This window comes from Neolamprologus multifasciatus, chromosome 11 (assembly GCF_963576455.1).
Source record: "Neolamprologus multifasciatus chromosome 11, fNeoMul1.2, whole genome shotgun sequence".
Classification (NCBI taxonomy): Eukaryota; Metazoa; Chordata; class Actinopteri; order Cichliformes; family Cichlidae; genus Neolamprologus; species Neolamprologus multifasciatus.
The window spans coordinates 4,346,357-4,355,500 of record NC_140449.1 but is presented as its reverse complement, the minus strand read 5'-3'; the positions used below and the strand labels follow the sequence as shown (position 1 = coordinate 4,355,500).

The window sequence follows — 9,144 nt, the reverse complement described above, 5'->3', positions numbered from 1 at the left end:
AACAAAGAACTGAGGTGCAGGGCAGAAGGACAATCAACCCCCACCCCCAGGGCATGAAGCAAGAGTTACTGAGGGTGAGGGGCAGACAAAGGGCAAACAGACACTACCTTAAAAGGAGGTGGGGGTCAGGGTGTCAGCACCCTTGGCCACTGTACTAGTGTATTTCCATTGTGGGGGTGTTTACTGTAGGGGGGGAGACCAGAGGTTATAACTGTAACTGTTGTGTGGAGTTCTTTGGATCAGCCTTTAGCATAGGACTGCATAGGAATGCAATGTGCTGACCTCCAGATGCATCTGTAAGAATAATGGGTAATAAAAGGATTGTGTAAAACATGGAAACATCTCAGCGTGATCTCTACCAGGACCAAAAGAATCGCAGAGACCGGCGTTGTCTCAGCAGTATTATTGTAGGAACTACCTTACAAGATAAAGTGTCTTGAGGCGACTGTTGTTGTTGTTCGGCGCTGTATAAATAAAACTGAAAAACTGAATAAAACTGAAACACCAGATAAACCAAAGAATTTATTGTTGCATGGTGTCTGGAGCAGGTGGCACTACTCCAAATTATTTATGAAACACTTCTTTCATGTGGACACACAGGTGAAACCCTGGATTAACTTAATGGGTTGAAAGCTATCTTCGGTGACAGTTTATTGTCATCACTGGCGTTTTGGTAAGCAAATACGGTTACTGGAAAAATACCCCGGATATATAGCTGACTGGCTGTGCTGAATGTAGGAAGTTTAACAGGATCTAGACGGCAAACAGGGAAACTCCCTGGCGTTGAATGTTTGCATTGTTCATATTCCAAAGAAAACAATGTCAGAGCTGAGCTCCAATCAGTGTGTTCTGATCTCATCAAATATCCTTCAGTTCATGAACAAACATTCTATTTTCACTTTTAGGGTATACACAGAGGATTATTTGGTGTCAGTCGGACTGCTCACAAAAACACTGCTGATTGCTTTCATCTGAATTCATCTAATCACTGTGAGTATGACTTTGTGTATTTGACAGAAAATGAGAAAAGTTAATGTTTATTAGTTAACCTTACATGTAAATGCTTCTTTCTCTAACCCCCTACTTTTTTAGAATCTGTTTTTCATTGTTTCTCTGCTCTGTGTGTTTGGAGCACTGACTGTGGAAATATGAGTAATGTCACAGATGCGCAAACACACTGAGCATCCATTTTTAAAATGTGTTTTTAAAAGATTAAAGGCATGAAATTAGAAAGGGAAGTTTAAGGGGGGAAAAAGCTGCACAGCCCTTTGAAGGAAATTTTTTAAATAAGGTCTGTCTTCCTGGAAATGTCTGACAGGATGGAGCACGGGGACAGTAACATGATCAGTGGACACTATGATGGCATTTGTATCATGTTTATTGCAGTCTTCAGCTATGTGTTCACTGATGTATAAACAGAGACGCTCCCACAAACAGAAACACGTTCTTCTCTCTCTTTTTCTTCTTCAGTTTGCAGACACCATGGGTGCTCAGCAGTCCACCATTCATATTACAAACAAGACCCAGGGCTACACCCTTCGTAACCCCAGGTGACTACACCTTTGTTCTTCTGTGTTTACTGTGGTGGTTTCTAAAGTGGGCAGGATTTATATGTAACCCTACAGTAAGTTTCCACAAATTAAAGATCTATACTGCATGAATCTTAAAGCATATTGTTTTGGTTTTATTTTACAAACTCATCCATATTGACCTTTCGTACTGGTGAGTGCTGCTGAACTCAAAAGCTGATGAATTAAAAACAAAAGAAATGCACATAAAATGAAACAGAATTGGCTCAGCAGCATCACACCTGTGTTTGTGTGCCGTGATCACACAGGAAGCTGTAACAAAGACACTTAACACATCTGCATGTTACAGTAATACCCCTGTCCATGTTTCTTACTCTAAAGACATTGATTCACCTGACTCATGATGACGAGTATGGATCCTGTTTGAATAAAAAATGTTAATTCATGTTTTCTTTTTTCTGACTAGTCTGCATCTTGTTAGCGGACTTTGCGAGATTCCTTTGCCACCAAAACTTGAGGCTTCTAAATCTGGCAACGCTCTGTTCATTGGCAGCACCAGGCGTGGAGTCTTCACCTACGATCTCTACAATACAGCTACAGACAGAGCTGATAAGAAAATAGCCGTCATGTTCTCTTTTGGCTACAGCTGGTACGACTGGTTTGCAGTCGGAGTCTTTGACAGGGAAACAAACTGTGATAATGATCTTTTTAACAAGATGTATTACAGTGATGAGAGAGGGTTTGTCAGAGGAAAAGCTGATGGTCGTGATCTGAAACACAGAGATGATGATGTTGTCGTTACATTGGGCATGACAAACTCCAGTGTTGCAACACTGAAAGTTGAACAAATCTAATTATTAAAATGAGAAGCTTAAATGAGAGGTTTTATTGTTCTTAGGGCAGATCTAGCGAAATGGCATGGTCACCCTTCATTAATATTATCTGGATTTACTCACCCTAAGGCTGATGATCAGGATATCAGATGGTTAAGGGCCCCAGGGCTTCCCTTTCTTCTACAGAAAATGATCCTTATAACATCTAGAGCAAAGATATGCCAGTAACACACAACACTGTTGTAAAAAGGACATCGGATTAAGGCTGCAGCTGTTTGAGATTGTGAACCAGCTTCACAGTACAGAAAACTCAAGTTAACCCTGAAGTTACCTGAATAAGCCAAAATCCTCTGGAGTTAAAACCTTTAGTACTTTAAAAATTAACTTTGACATTGAATCATTAAAGATCAGCTAAAGCAGGCACAACATGGTCACATAGACGGAATATATGAGTTGGATAACTGGTCAAATCAGACTGAACCTCTCCACCAAATATTTTTAAAATCCTTACTAAACTGTAAGGGTGTAGTGTAAGATTTTAGGCATTTAATAATCTGTTATTGTTTCTGCTGGAAATACTTTCTAAGAAATACTGATGTTATGTTTCCTGTGATAACTTTAAACAAACAAATGCTTGTTTGTTTGTTATTTTACCCTGAACATCAATGAAGAAATAAACCAGACTTTAATGAAACCCGTCTCTTTGCTTTATTCACTGACATTTCTTCCACTTTATTGATCTGGTTTCATTTTGTGAAAAATGTGTAATTCCTTCAACAATACAAATCTAATTTTGACACACATGTTCACAGTATTGCTATATAGAAAGAGCAGTCTTGGTCTTCCTTGGTCTCTTGTGTTCTGGGGGCCTCTGGATGGCTGGAGCCTTGATCTCCTCCATACCTGCTTCATGCGCTGGAGGATGGAGCTGTGGCCCCCCCCACACCCTCTAGCAGATCATTACCTGAAGGAACCTTTTAAAAACAAACGCGTTCATGCTCACAGGTGAACACACGGGTGCTCACACACACAAACTACACCCTTTTTGGCTCCTACCTCAAAGCACACTGTGCTGTCGATCCTACATGCTGCACAATAATGTTTAATATTTAGTATTTACTGTTATAGTCACGATGATGATGTTTATTATATTGCTCTCTTTTTTGCTTGTTTTCTCTCTTTTTTTTCTTTCTCAACAGGTGATCCAGGTGATTGATCTGTAACAACTTTTTTTACACTAGGATTGTGAATCTTCATCAACAGTTTCCCACTTCTTGTGATATGGTCAATTGTTCTACCTGCACTTTTTTTCCTACTCAACTGTCATCCTCTCAATCCAAATTTGAACTTCCTACAATAATTCAGCTATGTTCCATGATCACTAAATTAAGATCATCATCATGTATACTTGATCCACTGCCCACTAATCTTGTTAAACTTTTACTCCCCTCTCTTGGCTCATTGATCACTAATATCGTTATCAGACATTAGATTTCAAAGAGGAATAAATTTGGATACCATCGGCATAAAAGTAGAATGGGAGGCAGAGCCTTCAGTTTTCAGGCCCCTCTTCTGTGGAACCAGCTTCCAGTTTGGATTCAGGAGACAGACACTATCTCTACTTTCAAGATTAGGCTTCAAACTTTCCTTTTTGCTAAAGCATATAGTTAGGGCTGGACCAGGTGACCCTGAATCCTCCCTTAGTTATGCTGCAATAGATGTAGGCTGCCGGGGGATTCCCATGATGCATTGAGTTTTTCCTTTCCAGTCACCTTTCTCACTCCCTATGTGTCAGTCTCCTCTGACACTCTGATCCACCTCCACACCTTCAACACCACATTCACTCAAACTCTTTATCCTGGGTTTAGGTTCTTGTTTCCTGCTTCCTCAGTGTCCCTGTGCTGAGTGGAGTGTAAAGAGTGTCTCCTGTTAGAGAAACACTGACTGTTGAACAGATAGTTCAGGCTGTACATGTCTGTCTCTTTCACTCACAAACACGTTTTCAGATTCATGGATTCAATCAGTTGATGTTTGAAACTCTTCTAAATGATTCCTTATAAACTTCTTCCTCTTCAGTCCTTTAAAGGTGGAAGCTCCCATTATTCCAGGATCCACATGTTGTTTTTCTGTCTTTTTCCACTCAAAGCTCCACAGTGAATATCAGTATGTTGTGTTTATCTGAAGCTCAGTTCACAACCAGCTCCTCTGCATTTTCAACAAGTCTGAGCTCATTAAAATGAATCCAAATGTTTGATTTCTCTTTCTTAATGGGATGTTTCCAAACTCTCCACATGCTCTTACTGTTTCACTCATTGTTGGAAGCTCATCATGTCAAAATGTTTCAGCCATACAAGCTGAAAATATTGGCTTTATAGTTTTGAATGCAGTTCTGGCAGAATCTGGTTTTATTGAGGGATCATAATGCATGTGGCTTATCTAATAAACAGCAGATGTTTCTGAGTAGCTTATCTGCTTAGTGATTTATTTAAAAAGTTTTAGATACATTCTTTCTTCATAGTATAATCTTCACATGCTTCATCCGAAGCACACTTTCTGTGTACTCACTACCTAATTTATAGCCAAAGTATTCACTCACTGTCTCTGTACTGTTTCGCTAGCTTAGCTTAGCTCGTAGCCGACTCATTAGCACCATGGCTACTTCACCTGTCCCTCCTGCACTTTCTTGCTCATTGTGTCAGATGTTTAGTTACTCCTCGGCCTCCTTTAGCAGTAATGATATCTGTAACAAATGTAGCATATTTGCAGCTCTGGAGGCCAGGATTACTGAATTGGAGACTCAGCTTCGCACCCTTCATTCACCCGTAGCTAGCCAGGCCCCTGTAGCTGGTGCAGCCGAAGATAGCGTAGGCCCCGCTAGCTGTTCCCCGGCAGATCCCAAGCAGCTGCGGAAAGAGGGTGGCTGGGTAACGGTGAGGAGGAAGCATAGTCCTAAACAGAAGCCCCAGGTACACCACCAACCCGTTCATGTGTCTAACCGTTTTTCCCCACTCGGTGACACACCCGCTGGGGGTCAAACTCTGGTAATTGGTGATTCTGAAGCTAGAGACACTGGCAACCATAGTCAATTGTCTTCCAGGGGCCAGAGCAGGCGACATTGAAGGAAATTTAAAACTGCTGGCTAAGGGTAAACGTAAATTCAGTGAAATCATAATTCACGTCGGCAGTAATGACACCCGGTTACGCCAATCGGAGGTCCCTAAAATCAATATTGAATCGGTGTGCAACTTTGCCAAAACAATGTCGGACTCTGTAGTTTTCTCTGGTCCCCTCCCCAACCAGACCAGGAGTGACATGTTTAGCCGCATGTTCTCCTTAAATTGCTGGCTGTCTGAGTGGTGTCCCAGACACGATGTGGGCTTCATAGATAATTGGCAAACCTTCTGGAGGAAACCTGGTCTTGTTAGGAGAGATGGCATCCATCCCACTTTGGATGGAGCAGCTCTCATTTCTAGAAATATGGACAAATTTATTAAACCCCTCAAAATATGACTATCCAGAGTTGGGACCAGGAAGCAGAGTGCAGTCTTACACAGCTCTCTGCAGCTTCTCTCCTCCTGCTACCCCCCCAAAAACCCATCTCCATAGAGACTGTGTCAGCTCCCAAAAAGACAAAAAACAAACTAAAAACCAGCAACAAACAACTTAAACATAAACAATTACAAAGAAAGAACAATACAGTATCCACATCTGAACCAAAGAGTAAAACAGTGAAATGTGGATTATTAAATATTAGGTCTCTCTCCTCCAAGTCTCTGTTAGTACATGACTTAATAATTGATCAACAAATTGATTTACTCTGCCTTACAGAAACCTGGTTGCAGCAGGATGATTATGTTAGTTTAAATGAATCAACACCCCCGAGTCATTCTAACTACCAGAAATCTCGAAGCACAGGTCGAGGGGGAGGTGTGGCAGCAATTTTTCACACCAGTCTATTAATTAATGAAAGACCAAGACAGACTTTTAATTCATTTGAAAGCCTGATGCTTAACATTGTCCACCCCAGCTGTGAAACTCAGAAACCAGTCTTACTTGTTATCATCTACCGTCCACCTGGGCCTTACACAGAGTTTCTGTCTGATTTCTCAGACTTTATATCTAATTTAGTTCTGAGCTCAGATAAAATAATTATTGTGGGTGATTTTAACATCCATGTTGATGCTAAAAATGACAGCCTCAACATGGCATTTAATCTGTTGTTAGACTCAATTGGTTTCTCTCAAAATGTAAAAGAACCCACCCACCACTTTAATCACACTCTAGATCTTGTTTTAACATATGGCATAGAAACTGAACATTTAACAGTGTTTCCTGAAAACCCTCTCCTGTCTGATCATTTCTTGATAACATTTACATTTACAATAATTGATTACGCAGCAGTGGAGAGTGGACTTTATCAAAGTAGATGTCTTTCTGAAAGCGCTGTAACTAAGTTTAAGAATATAATCCAGCCACTGTTATCATCGTCAATGCCCTGTACCAACACAGAGCAGAGCAGCTATCTGAACGCTACCCCAACAGAGGTCGATTATCTTGTTAATAATTTCACCTCCTCACTACGTACGACTCTGGATACTGTAGCTCCAGTGAAAACTAAGGTCTCTAATCAGAAGTACCTGACCCCGTGGTATAATTCTCAAACATGTACCCTAAAGCAGATGACTCGTAATCTGGAGAGGAAATGGCGTGTCACAAATTTGGAGGATCATCATTTAGCCTGGAGAAATAGTTTGTTGCTTTATAAGAAAGCCCTCCGCAAAGCCAGAACAGCTTACTACTCATCACTGATTGAAGAAAATAAGAACAACCCCAGGTTTCTCTTCAGCACTGTAGCCAGGCTGACAAAAAGTCAGAGCTCTTTTGAGCCAACCATCCCTTTAACGTTAACTAGTGATGACTTCATGAACTTCTTCACAAATAAAATTTTTATCATTAGAGAAAAAATTACCAATAATCATCCCACAGATGTAATATTATCTACAGCTACTCTTAGTACCATTGATGTTAAGTTAGACTCTTTTTCTCCAATCGACCTTTCTGAGTTAACTTCAATAATTACTTCCTCCAAACCATCAACGTGTCTTTTAGACCCCATTCCTACAAAACTGCTCAAAGAAGTCCTGCCATTGATGAATTCTTCGATCTTATATATGATCAACCTATCTCTAATAATTGGCTATGTACCACAGGCCATCAAGGTGGCTGCAGTTAAACCTTTACTCAAAAAGCCATCTCTAGACCCAGCAGTCTTAGCTAATTATAGGCCAATCTCCAACCTTCCTTTCATATCAAAAATCCTTGAAAGAGTAGTTGTCAAACAGCTAAGAGATCATCTGCAGAGGAATGGTTTATTTGAAGAGTTTCAGTCAGGTTTCAGAGTTCATCACAGCACAGAAACAGCTTTAGTGAAGGTTACAAATGATCTTCTTATGGCCTCTGACAGTGGACTCATGTCTGTGCTTGTCCTTCTTGACCTTAGTGCAGCATTCGATACTGTTGACCATAATATCCTATTAGAGCGATTAGAACATGCTGTAGGTATTACAGGTATTGCACTGTCCTGCAGTCAGGACATAATATATAATATATAACATATATAATATATATAATATATAAAATATAATATATAACAATAAAAGCATAAAAGCTGAATGCAGCTTCTCCGTGTCTGGTTCTGACTCTGGGAACTGATAAAAGACCGGATCCAGACTAAGGGTCACAACGTTGGCCACTAGGATGAAGAGAGGCAAAAGTTAGCCCAAGAGTTAGTGAGACGTTACTTTACTGATCCATCTCACCAGGATCTGCCGCAAAGATATCTGGATGTTCTTGTGACTGGATAAGGGTGGCTGAATGGTTGCAAAGAAAGTGAAGATGGTCCAGGCTGAATGGGTTGAGCTGTAAAAAGGCAGAATGGGAGATGCACAGGACAGCTACAAGTAGGTTACCCACAGGCCAACAGGAACCATGATGATGTAGAAAGGGTAACCACAGCCAGATATTTCCAGAAGGCGAGACAGCTGCTGAGAAGCCATTTGAACAGTAGCAATAAGATCACAGCCATCAATGCACGCACCAATTATCAGCTCCCCCCACTAGAATAATACGCTGGCCACAGGAGACGATAGAGACTACTGACACTGAATGCCAGAGCAGCTGACCTGAAAGAGAAGATCATGGCAAACAAAATTTAGACTCTACACGGCTGTTTACCAAGACCGTGTCACGTACCCTGAGAAAGTCTGCTCGAGGATAAGAGTGCAGCTTTATGCACAATCCCTGCATACCCATCACTGCAGCTGGCTAATTCAGTTTCATTTATACAGCACCAAATCACAACAACAATTGGCTCACGGTGCTTTACATTGTAAGGTAAAGACTCTACAATGATCCAGAGAAAATTCCACCAATCAGATGACCCCGTGTGAGCAAGTACTTTAACCCTTTAAGCACGTACACGCTCCCATTTGTGTAACTATTTTAAAATCCTGGTAGGATTGTCATGATCCCGGGTCTTTGACCAGCGTTTTGTGTTTTCTATTGTTGTGATATATTTTGGTTCTGTTCTTCCTCAGTTTAATGTTTAGTCATTTCCTCGGTGTAAAGTCCGTGTTCCTTAGTCTGTGTCTTTCCATGTGTGAGTTCCTGTTTTATTTTGCAGGTCTGCGTCTCTCGTTAGTGTTTCTAGTTTCGCTTCCCCTTGTCTCGTTATGTCCAATCACTCCCAGCCGTGTCTCCCTCCTGTTTCCATTCCCTGATTG

The 9,144-nt window shown here is 40.9% G+C and overlaps 1 long non-coding RNA gene across 1 annotated transcript; it reads left to right on the top strand.

The window, feature by feature from the left end:
* The first annotated feature begins 239 nt into the window (after nt 1-239).
* Nucleotides 240-3,056, top strand: LOC146507632 (uncharacterized). Its single transcript, XR_014877017.1, has 3 exons — nt 240-990; nt 1,471-1,550; nt 1,996-3,056. It is a non-coding gene; the product is annotated as an uncharacterized LOC146507632 (long non-coding RNA).
* The last annotated feature ends 6,088 nt before the right edge of the window (nt 3,057-9,144 follow it).